This window comes from Parasteatoda tepidariorum, chromosome 2, assembly GCF_043381705.1.
Source record: "Parasteatoda tepidariorum isolate YZ-2023 chromosome 2, CAS_Ptep_4.0, whole genome shotgun sequence".
Lineage (NCBI taxonomy): Eukaryota > Metazoa > Arthropoda > Arachnida > Araneae > Theridiidae > Parasteatoda > Parasteatoda tepidariorum.
This window is the reverse complement of record NC_092205.1, coordinates 101,676,138-101,687,087: the sequence shown is the minus strand read 5'-3', so window position 1 is coordinate 101,687,087 and position 10,950 is coordinate 101,676,138.

Sequence of the window (10,950 nt, the reverse complement as noted above, 5' to 3'; positions counted from 1 at the left end):
ATGGAGAGGAAGACCACAAGAACATCCCATGGTTAGCCTGACTGCAAGGGGACTCTAACTCATGATCCGTCTACCACTGATGATATTTTACTTCAGCACTGTGGTCGTTGCGAGCCGGATGCGCAATTCGTATCGATCAGCCATCGTTGAGATTCGAACCCGGTTCATCTCATTGGGAGGCAAACATTATTATCGCCTGAGCCACCGCGGCTCCATTTATTTTATATTTTAATTGATATCCGTCGTTGAACATTTAATCCAATTTTGGGTTTACGACTACTTATATTCAACTTCATAGCCTTGTCATTTTGAACCCAACCCAGAAGACAAGGGAACTCCTGTATCAAGTATTTGGTGTAATTTGCCTTCGTGGAGGACGTTTTGGAGGAACTAACGCACATTTGCGTTACATGGAGAGGAAGACCACAAGAACATCCCATGGTTAGCCTGACTGCAAGGGGACTCTAACTCATGATCCGTCTACCACTGATGATATTTTACTTCAGCACTGTGGTCGGTGCGAGCCGGATGCGCAATTCGTATCGATCAGCCATCGTTGAGATTCGAACACGTTTCATCTCATTGGGAGGCAAACATTATTATCGCCTGAGCCACCGCGGCTCAGTTAACATTTATTTTATATTTTAATTGATATCCGTCGTTGAACATTTAACCCAATTTTGGGTTTACGACTACTTATATTCAACTTCATAGCCTTGTCATTTTGAACCCAACCCAGAAGACAAGGGAACTCCTGTATCAAGTATTTTTTGAAATTTGCCTTCGTGGAGGACTTTTTGGAGGAACTAACGCACATTTGCGTTACATGGAGAGGAAGACCACAAGAACATCCCACGGTTAGCCTGACTGCAAGGGGATTCTAACCCATGATCCGTCTACCACTGATGATATTTTACTTCACTGTGGTCGGTGCGAGCCGGATGCGCATTTCGTATAGATCAGCCATCGTTGAGATTCGAACCCGGTTCATCTCATTGGGAGTCAAACATTATTATCGCCTGAGCCATCGCGGCTCAGTTAACATTTATTTTATATTTTAATTAATATCCGTCGTTGAACATGTGACCCAATTTTGGGTTTAAGACTACTTATATTCAACTTCATAGCCTTGTGGGGACTCTAACCCATGATCCGTCTACCAGTGAAGATATTGCACGTCAGTACTGTGATCGGTGCAAGCCGGATGGGAAATTCACATCAACCAGTCATTGCTGGGATTTGGACCTGGTTCACCTCATTGAAAGGCGAACGTTCTATCCCCTGAGCAATCACATAATGAGAAAAGTGGGGCAAAGTTGTAAATTGTAAGTGATAAGATATGGACTTTTATTTATACTTAAAGAGCATTCGCGCAAAAATAGATTTGAAGTTACAAACTAATTTGTGGAACTAATTCGTCTATAATTTAACGACTTGGCTTCGTCGTTACTTAGATTGAAATAAAAATAGGGGCAAAATATAAGCTTTTATGAATATACATGAAATCTTTGGAAATTTTTCATGGAGGCGCTGCTCTTTCTTACCAAAGAGAAATATTGAGAACAGTAATTTAAAACATCGCTGAAAAAAGATGGGGGGGGGGGAAACAAAAAGCATGCTGGAAAAATAACAGCTAAGAAAAGATTTTTAATACTTTAATAAAAACAAACATTCATTAGCTATAATTAGACGCTTTAGGGGACGTTCAAAAAGTACGTACATCCCGAAGGGGGGGATAGGATTTGCTATTTTGTACGGTTTTGTTCGATGGGGAGGGGGGGAGGTATTATACAAAGTACGTACATTATAAGCATACACCAAATTTAAATTTGACTTTTTCCTACACATGTATTATATATATGTTTGTTCTTGTATTTTTTTTTCACACTACGACCACTTGTTAGAATGAGTAAATCAAAAAAAGTTGTCTCGCAAAATAAAAAAGTACTCTCTCGAGAAGCATTTGGAATGTCCTTGGGGGGAAATACTGTAGATTAATTGTATTGATCGTAGGAAATTATTATGTTGATCTGAGAAGATTGTTTTATTTATTGATTCAAAGATAAAGTTGAGTGTTATTGTTTAAATAATTTAAATGAATAAATTATTTTAAATAAATATTTAATTTTATTTAAAACATAATTATTTTAATTTTTATGAAAAAGGGGGGTAGACTAATAAAATGTACGTACTCTAAGGGGGTGTGGAGTAAGTACGGTAATGTACGAAGGGGGGGAGGGGGTTAATATTTCTCCAGTTTCGTGTGCGTACTTTTAGAACGGCCCCTTATTTACATATGATACTGCATACCGAACCGTATTTTTAACTCGCGCTTTTAGGATTTTTAGTTTGGCATATTCGACGGGAAGATGGTCTATTTAAAGATAATCGAATTAAATTTCTCGGTAATGTAGACTCACGGTAGGACTCACGGTATAACTATATCAAGCTTTAATATGGGCTTCTAATAATTTTTTGCTTGGAGTGGTATTATATAATCCATATAATAAATTTGACCTAGATTCAAAATTATAGGTTAATATTAAAAAGAGAAATGGGGCATATTCAGAGTTAAAGCTAAACTTTTCTAATTTATACTATTTTAATTTCCATAAACGCACTTACAAAAAGGGTTCAAGACAACTGTCCCGGAGTGGACTGACCGCTAAGACACGGTTCCCAGTAGAACACCGAAGTCAAGCATCCGTGCGGGGGGATGACCACCTGGATCAGTCAACTGAGGGGTGTGCTGTATGGGTCCTAGTTAAACTGTTCTACCGTAAAGTATTCTACTTCGCTCGCATGTCGTCGGGACACCGAAGAGGGGGTGCCATTCCCTCTGCAGAGGATCAAAATTTACGATGGCATGTCTTCGGATCATCCTCAGAGGTGCTTCCCAGACAGTCTCCAATAGCCCACTGTGCAGTTCTAGTGCGACGTAATTAAAACTTCAACTGCAAAATAAAAATGTGCCGTACTAAAAATTTGACAGCAACGAATTCAAACCAGGAATTTACCGCTTAATACAGTAACACGGAATATGGTTATCGGGCTGTCAAACGCAAACCACTCTTAAGCATAGGTTGCATAATAGGGCAATATTGAAATCCATCGCAAGCAACCCTAATTTATCTGTAATTTTGCGGATAACATTAGTAATGTATAAATAATTATTATTTTTATACATTGCTAATGTATAAATATAATAATTATACAAGGTGAAAGTGTATAAATATAATAATTACAGAAGGTAGAAATGAGTATTATATCTGACCAAGTTTCAAAATTATAAGTTACTATTAAGAGGTGTTATGGGCATTATACATATTAAGAACATGAGTAAACCTTTTTAAATCTCCTAAACTATTAACCACTATAAACGCTATAAAATACAGCTGTAAACGCTATTAACCACTCTCATTACTTATTATTTTAAAGAAAAAAAAATGCAAAAAATCGACATATTTTTTTATTATATTAATAAATACATGAACTAAGACAAAACATAATGCCCAAGTTTCAAGTTGAAATTTGAATTTTTCTTTACGTGCTAGAAACCTTTAAATATAAAATCAATTTACTATTCCGAGTTATTTCGGGCAATTAAAAAAAATGAAATATTATTGTGTTCTTAAAACAGGGGACGACACAAAGTAATACTTTTCAAACATCAGTAAAGGAATACGCCAGTTTTTTAAAATCTTATTGCTGTGTAAATTCAGCAACCATCGTTTATACAATCGCACATGCGCACAGACCAACATCAAAAGTAGAACTTGGCAAACTTCCAATCACAGCAGATTATGTTTTCCGATCGAGTGAAAACGCAATAAAACAAAATGTATGGACAAATTCTGTTAAGCCCGAGTTTTCTCGGGATGATAAATATTTGCAATATATACATACCCGAGTTAACTCGGGATGATCAGGGAAGCGGTTAAAGCGAATAAATAAGTAAAAGGAAATTTTATTAAGATTAGCACATTATAAAATATTTTTTTTATCTATAAATAAAATTATTAAATTCGACCTCACCGAGAATTAAACCACAAGCAGCAGTTTGCTGCTTCAAACCATACCTAGATTACGGCTACCTGGCTGACAAATTTAATTCAAACTTTGTAAATCATTTCGGCGGTTTTCTACAAAATGCCCAGGACCCCTCCCTCCATCAGCGAACTTGCTTGTCTGGTGGCCTACCTTCCAGTCCACGGTGATACGTGAAGCCTACCACAGTTTCGCTTCAAAAGCTCTCTCCTCTCATTTTCGCAATATACCTTTAGGGGCCCACTGTGACCCCCCTAATTGGCCTATAAAACTTCTCTTCAGCAACATTGTTTGAACCATAGATCCTTACTTAGGGACCGAGTTTGAAAATTATACCTTGATATTAAAGGGAGCTAGGGGTGTTAAAATTTGAACCTTTCTCGAGTCATTTTATTTTTAAATTTTTTTTAATAATTCTATTACGCTTTCTTTGCTGGATTTCACGCACAGAAAACACCCCATGCATGCTAGAATATCCAAAATGCTGCAAAAGAAGTCGAAAAAGAGCAAATAGACTGATTTTATAGGATTTTTCCAGTTTTTTCCCATTTTCTCAAAACCAATTATTTCCTACATGCAGGAGCCTCCAGAATATCGAAAAAGACGTAAAAAAATATATAATTTAAAATAAACAAAAAAAATAGAATTTTTTTTTAACATTTTATTCTTTTAAAAATATTGAAAAAGAAGTTAAAAAAACAACATAAAATAAAATAAATGAATAAATAAAAATTATCCAAAATTTATTCGTTTATTAGCTATTTTTCGCTATTTCCCAAAGAAAAAATAGTTATTTTTATATACAGAACACTTGATACGCGTTATAATATCGAAAAGTTTTTTTAAAAAAATAATATAAAATAAATAAAAAAAATTTAAAATCGACCATCACAGGGTTTCGAACCCAGGACCTCCGGGACTACACAACGACCATGCACCCAGCGCTACCAACAGTGCCACGCTTCACATGCCAGCTTCGCGAATATTTAGCTTAATACACCTACTCCCGGTCAGTCAACAAAACTTATTTGGGCCCTGTACGGGCCTACTAAATAGTCTATAAAAAATTCCATTGGCACAATTGCTTGTTACATTAAACTCTAATTTCAGGCCGAGTTTGAAATTTATAGGCTAATATTGTAGGGAGTTACGGGGTGTGATGTGTGCGTGCCTCCTGATACGACTTTTGTCCCTTTTTCAACCATTTTTCGCTCTTTAACAAAGAAAAATAATTCTTTTCATATACAGAAAACTTCATTCACTTAAAAATATTGAAAAAGAAGTTAAAAAAGTAACATAAAATAAAATATATGAATAAATAAAAATTATCCAAAATTTATTCGTTTATTAGCTATTTTTCGCTATTTCTCAAGGAAAAAATAGTTATTTTTATATACAGAACACTTATTACGCGTTATAATATCGAAAAGTTTTTTTATTTGTTACATTAAACTCTAATTTCTGGCAAAGTTTGAAATTTATAGGTTAATATTATAGGGAGTAACGGGGTGTGATGTGTGCGTGCTCCAAGATACGACTTTTGCCCCATTTTCAGCCATTATTCGCTTTTTAACAAAGAAAAAAAAAATTTTCATACTTAGAACACTTTATTCACTTAAAAATATTGAAAAAGAGGTAAAAAAAATAATATAAAATAAAATAAATAAATAAGTAAAAATTATCCGAAATTTATCCGTTTAATAGCTATTATTCGCTATTTCTTAAAAAAAAATATAGTTATTTTTATATACAGAACACTTTATTTACGGTTTAATATCTAAAAGTATATTTAAAAAAATAATTAAAATAAATAAAAAAAATTTAAAGTTGACCCTCACAGGGTTTCGAACCCTAGAGCTCCGTCACTGCTTATTTAGCCTTGCACACAGCACTACCAACTGCGCCACGCTTCACATGACCGCCCAGCGAATATTTAGCTAAATACACCTACTCCCAGTTAGTCGACAAAACATATTTTGGCCCATTGTGGGCCCACTAATTAGTCTATAAAAAATTTCTTTACCACAATTGTTTGTTACATTGAACTCTATTTTCTGGCCGAGTTTGAAATTTATAGGCTAATATTATAGGGAGTTACGGGGTGTGATGTGTGCGTGCTCCAAGATACGACTTTTGCCCCATTTGCAGCCATTATTCACTTTTTAACAAAGAAAAAAATTCTTTACATACTTAAAACACTTTATTCACTTAAAAATATTGAAATAGAAGTCAAAAAAATAATATAAAATAAAATAAATAAATAAGTAAAAATTATCCGAAATTTATCCGTTTATTAGCTATTATTCGCTATTTCTTTAAAAAAATATAGTTATTTTTATATACAGAACACTTAATTTACGNAAAAAATATAGTTATTTTTATATACAGAACACTTTATTTACGTTATAATATCGAAAATTATATTTAAAAAAATAATATAAAATAAATAAAACAAATTTAAAGTTGACCCTCACAGGGTTTCGAACCCAGGAACTCCGGCACTGCGTATTACCCTTGCCCACAGCACTACAGACTGCGCCACGCTTCACACGATCGTCCAGCGAATATTTAGCTTAATACACCTACTCCCGGTTAATCAACAAAACATATTTTGGCCCATTGGGGGCCCACTATTTAGTCTATAAAAAATTTCTTTATTAAAATTGTTTGTTACATTAAACTCTAATTTCCGGCCGAGTTTGAAATTTATAGGTTAATATTAAAGGGAGTTACGGGTTGTGATGTGTGCGTGCTCCTAGATACGACTTTTGTTCGTTTTTCAGCCATCATTCGCTCTTTAACAAAGAAAAATAATTCTTTTCATACATAGAACACTTTATTCACTTAAAAATATTGAAAAAGAAGTCACAAAAATAATATAAAATAAAATAAATAAATAAGTAAAAATTTTCCGAAATTTATCCGTTTATTAGCTATTATTCGCAATTTCTTTAAAAAAATATAGTTATTTTTATATACAGAACACTTTATTTGCGTTATAATATCGAAAAGTATATTTAAAAAAATAATTTAAAATAAATAAAAAAAATTTAAAGTTGACCCTCACAGGGTTTCGAACCCAGGAGCTCCGGCACTGCATATTAACCTTGCCCACAGCACTACAAACTGCGCCACGCTTCACATGTTCGTCCAGCGAATATTTAGCTAAATGCACCTACTCCCGGTTAGTCAACAAAACATATTTTGGCCCATTGGAGGCCCACTAATTAGTCTATAAAAAATTTCTTTTGCACAATTGTTTCTTACATTAAACTCTAATTTCTGGCCAAGTTTGAAATTTATAGATAATATTATAGGGAGTTACGGGGTGTGATGTGTGCGTGCTCCAAGATACGATTTTTGCCCCATTTTCAGCCATTATTCGCTTTTTAACAAAGAAAAAAAATTCTTTTCATACTTAGAACACTTTATTCACTTAAAAATATTGAAAAAGAGGTCAAAAAAATAATGTAAAATAAAATAAATAAATAAGTAAAAATTATCGAAATTTATCCGTTTATTAGCTATTATTCGCTATTTCTTAAAAAAAATATAGTTATTTTTATATACAGAACACTTTATTTACGTTATAATATCGAAAATTATTTTTAAAAAAATAATATAAAATAAATAAAAGAAAATTTGAAGTTGATTCTCACAGGGTTTCGAACCCATGAGCTCCGGCACTGCTTATTAGCCTTGCACACAGCGCTACCAACTGCGTCACGTTTCACAGGACAGCCCAGCGAATATTTAGCTAAATACACCTACTCCCGGTTAGTCAACAAAATATATTTTAGCCCATTGTGGGCCCACTAATTAGTATATAAAAAATTCCTTCCGTACAGTTGTTTGTTACAGTAAACTCTAATTTCTGCCCGAGTTTGAAATTTATAGGTTAATATTATAGGGAGTTACGGGGTGTGATGTGTGCGTGCCTCCTGATACGATTTTTGTCGGTTTTACAGCCATTATTCGCTCTTTAACAAAGAAAAAAAAATTCTTTTCATACATAGAACACTTTATTCACTTAAAAATATTGAAAAAGAAGTCAAAAAAATAAGATAAAATGGAATAAATAAATAAGTAAAAATTATCCGAAATTTATCCGTTTATTAGCTATTATTCGCTATTTCTTAAAAAAAAATATAGTTATTTTTATATACGGAACACGTTATTTACGTTATAATATCGAAAAGTATATTTAAGAAAATAATATAAAATAAATAAAAAAAAATTAAAGTTGACCCTCACAGGGTTTCGAACCCAGGACCTGCGGGACTGCTCACCAGCCTTGCACACAGCGTTACCAACTCTGCCACGCTTCTCCCCGCGAATATTCAGATGAGAAACACCACCTCCAATTTAGTCAACAAACCTTAGTTTGGCTCATTGTGGGCCCACTAATTGGTCGTTAGAAAATTCCTTTGGTACAATTGTTTGTTACATTAAATTCTAATTTCTGGCGGAGTTTGAAATTTATACGTTAATACTATAGGGAGTTACGGGGTGTGATGTGTGCGTGCCTCCTGATACGACTTTTGTCTCTTTTTCAGCCATTATTTGTTCTTTAACAAGGAAAAAAAATTCTTTTCTTATATAGATCACTTTATTCACTTTAAAATATTGAGAAAGAAGTTAAAAATATAATATAATATAAAATAAATAAATAAATAAAAATTATCCAAAATTTATCCGTTTATTAGCCGTTATAAAAAAAATAGTTATTTTTATACACAGAACACTTTTTTTACGTTGAAATATAGAAAAATATATTAAAAAAATAATTTAAAAAAATTTGAACGTCGATCATCGCAAGGTTTCGTACCCAGAGCCTCCGGGACTACATATCAACCTTGCCCAGAGCGCTACCAGCTGCGCCATGTTTCTCATGCCAGCCCCGATAATATTTAGCTTAAAGCACCTTTTCCCGGCTAGTCAACAAAACTTATTTTGACCCATTTTCGTCTATAAAAAAGTCCTCGGGTGCAATTGTTCAGTACATTTGACTCTAATTTCGGGCCGAGTTTGAATAATAACTCTAATCGAGAAAAATAACTCTTTTTATATATAGAACAGTTTATTCACTTTAAAATATTGAAAAAGTATTTAAAAAAATAAAATATAATATAATAATCAAGTAAATGAAGTGTTCTATATAAAAAAAATAACTATTTTTCTCTTGAAAAGAATGAATAATAGCTAAAAAACGGATAAATTTCGGTTCCGACGCTACGCATTCGAAACGCCCCGTAACTCCCTTTAATATTAATTTATAATTTTCATACTCGGCCATTTCAAACTATGTTTTTGCTGATGGTATGCAACGGAAATGCGGGTTAGTTTTATCAAGAAGTCCTCCAGGAAGGCAAATTTCTTTCAATACTTGATCCATGAACCGCGATGGCTCAGGAGATAGAGCGTTCGCCTTCCAATGATTTGAACCGGGATTCGATTCCGCAAAGGCTGGTCGATACAAATTCCTTATCCGGCTTGCACCGACCACAATGCTGAAGTGAAATTTCCTCAGTGGTAGACAGATCATGGACTGGAGTTCCCTTACTGTCTGGCTATCCGTGGGAGGTTCTCGTGGTCTTCCTCTCCATGTAACGCAAATGCGGTTTAGTTCTAGCAAAAAGTCCTCTACGAAGGCTAAATTTCTCCCAATACTTGATCCAGAAGTTTCCTTGTCTCCTATATTGGGTTCAAAATTAAAAAGCTACAGAGTTGAACATTAGTAGTCGTAAATCCAAAAATTGGGTCGGCTGTTCAATGACGGTTATTAAAATTAATGAAATAAATTTTACAAATAGAATAGGCCGGGATAGCCTGGTTGGTAGGACACTGGATCCATGTCCATCAGGTCATGGTCTTGACACCCGCTGAGCGATGACTCCCCGTGTAGTAAATGGTGACTGATGTACGTTAAATCTGTTGGGTCGCAAAGTCTTCTGTGTTCATATAACAAATAATTCCTCCGGGTGTACTGATCCAGGAGTTTCCTACTCTTCTGGATTGGTTCAAAATCACAAGGATACTGAGTTGAACATTAGTAATCGTAAACCCAAAAAAATTGGGTCGGCTGTTCAACGACGGTTATAAAATATAAAATTGATTTTAAAACTATATTCTTTTATTAATATAATGTTTTCACTAAGAATTAATGGTAGCTCTGAACTTACAAAATTAAAAATTAATTTTTCTCTTCCATCGCAGTAATAAAAATAAACTTTTCTTGTGTTCTAAATCAATACCACAATACTATGTAGTATAATTGTTTTGTCAAGTAAAAGTATTTTCATCAATGCTATAAAAATGCTTTATCATGTAATTAAAACATTTAAATTTAAATTAAATAAAATAATTATTTGAAATATAATGTATAAATAATTAAAATCTATTCTGAATTAAAATATGTATTGTTAGCAATAAAAATATCTATCAGAAATTAAAATCTAAACTGAAAATTAATAATTAACTACTTTAATACGATATCAAATGAATTTAGTTGAATCAAATCAAATGAATTGATATAAATTTGGCTCAGAGCTAGACATATTTTTTAATCAGTCTATTATAAATATTATTTTTGTTGTGTTCAACACATTATTTTTTTATAATAATTTTCTTAATAAAAGGGTGAAAAATATGTCCGATTGAAAAAGAACTATCAAATTAAAACTATGTAGATATAGTCGTAGATGTTGTTGTATTCATTTACGTCGCACTAGAACTGCACAATGGGCTATTGGCGACGGTCTGGGAAACATCCCTGAGGATGATCCGAAGACATGCCATCACAATTTTGATTCTCTAAAGAGGGGATGGCACCCCCGCTTCGGTAGCCCGACGATCTGTCGCGAAGTCGAGCACTTTACGGTAGAGTAGTTTAACGAGGACCAA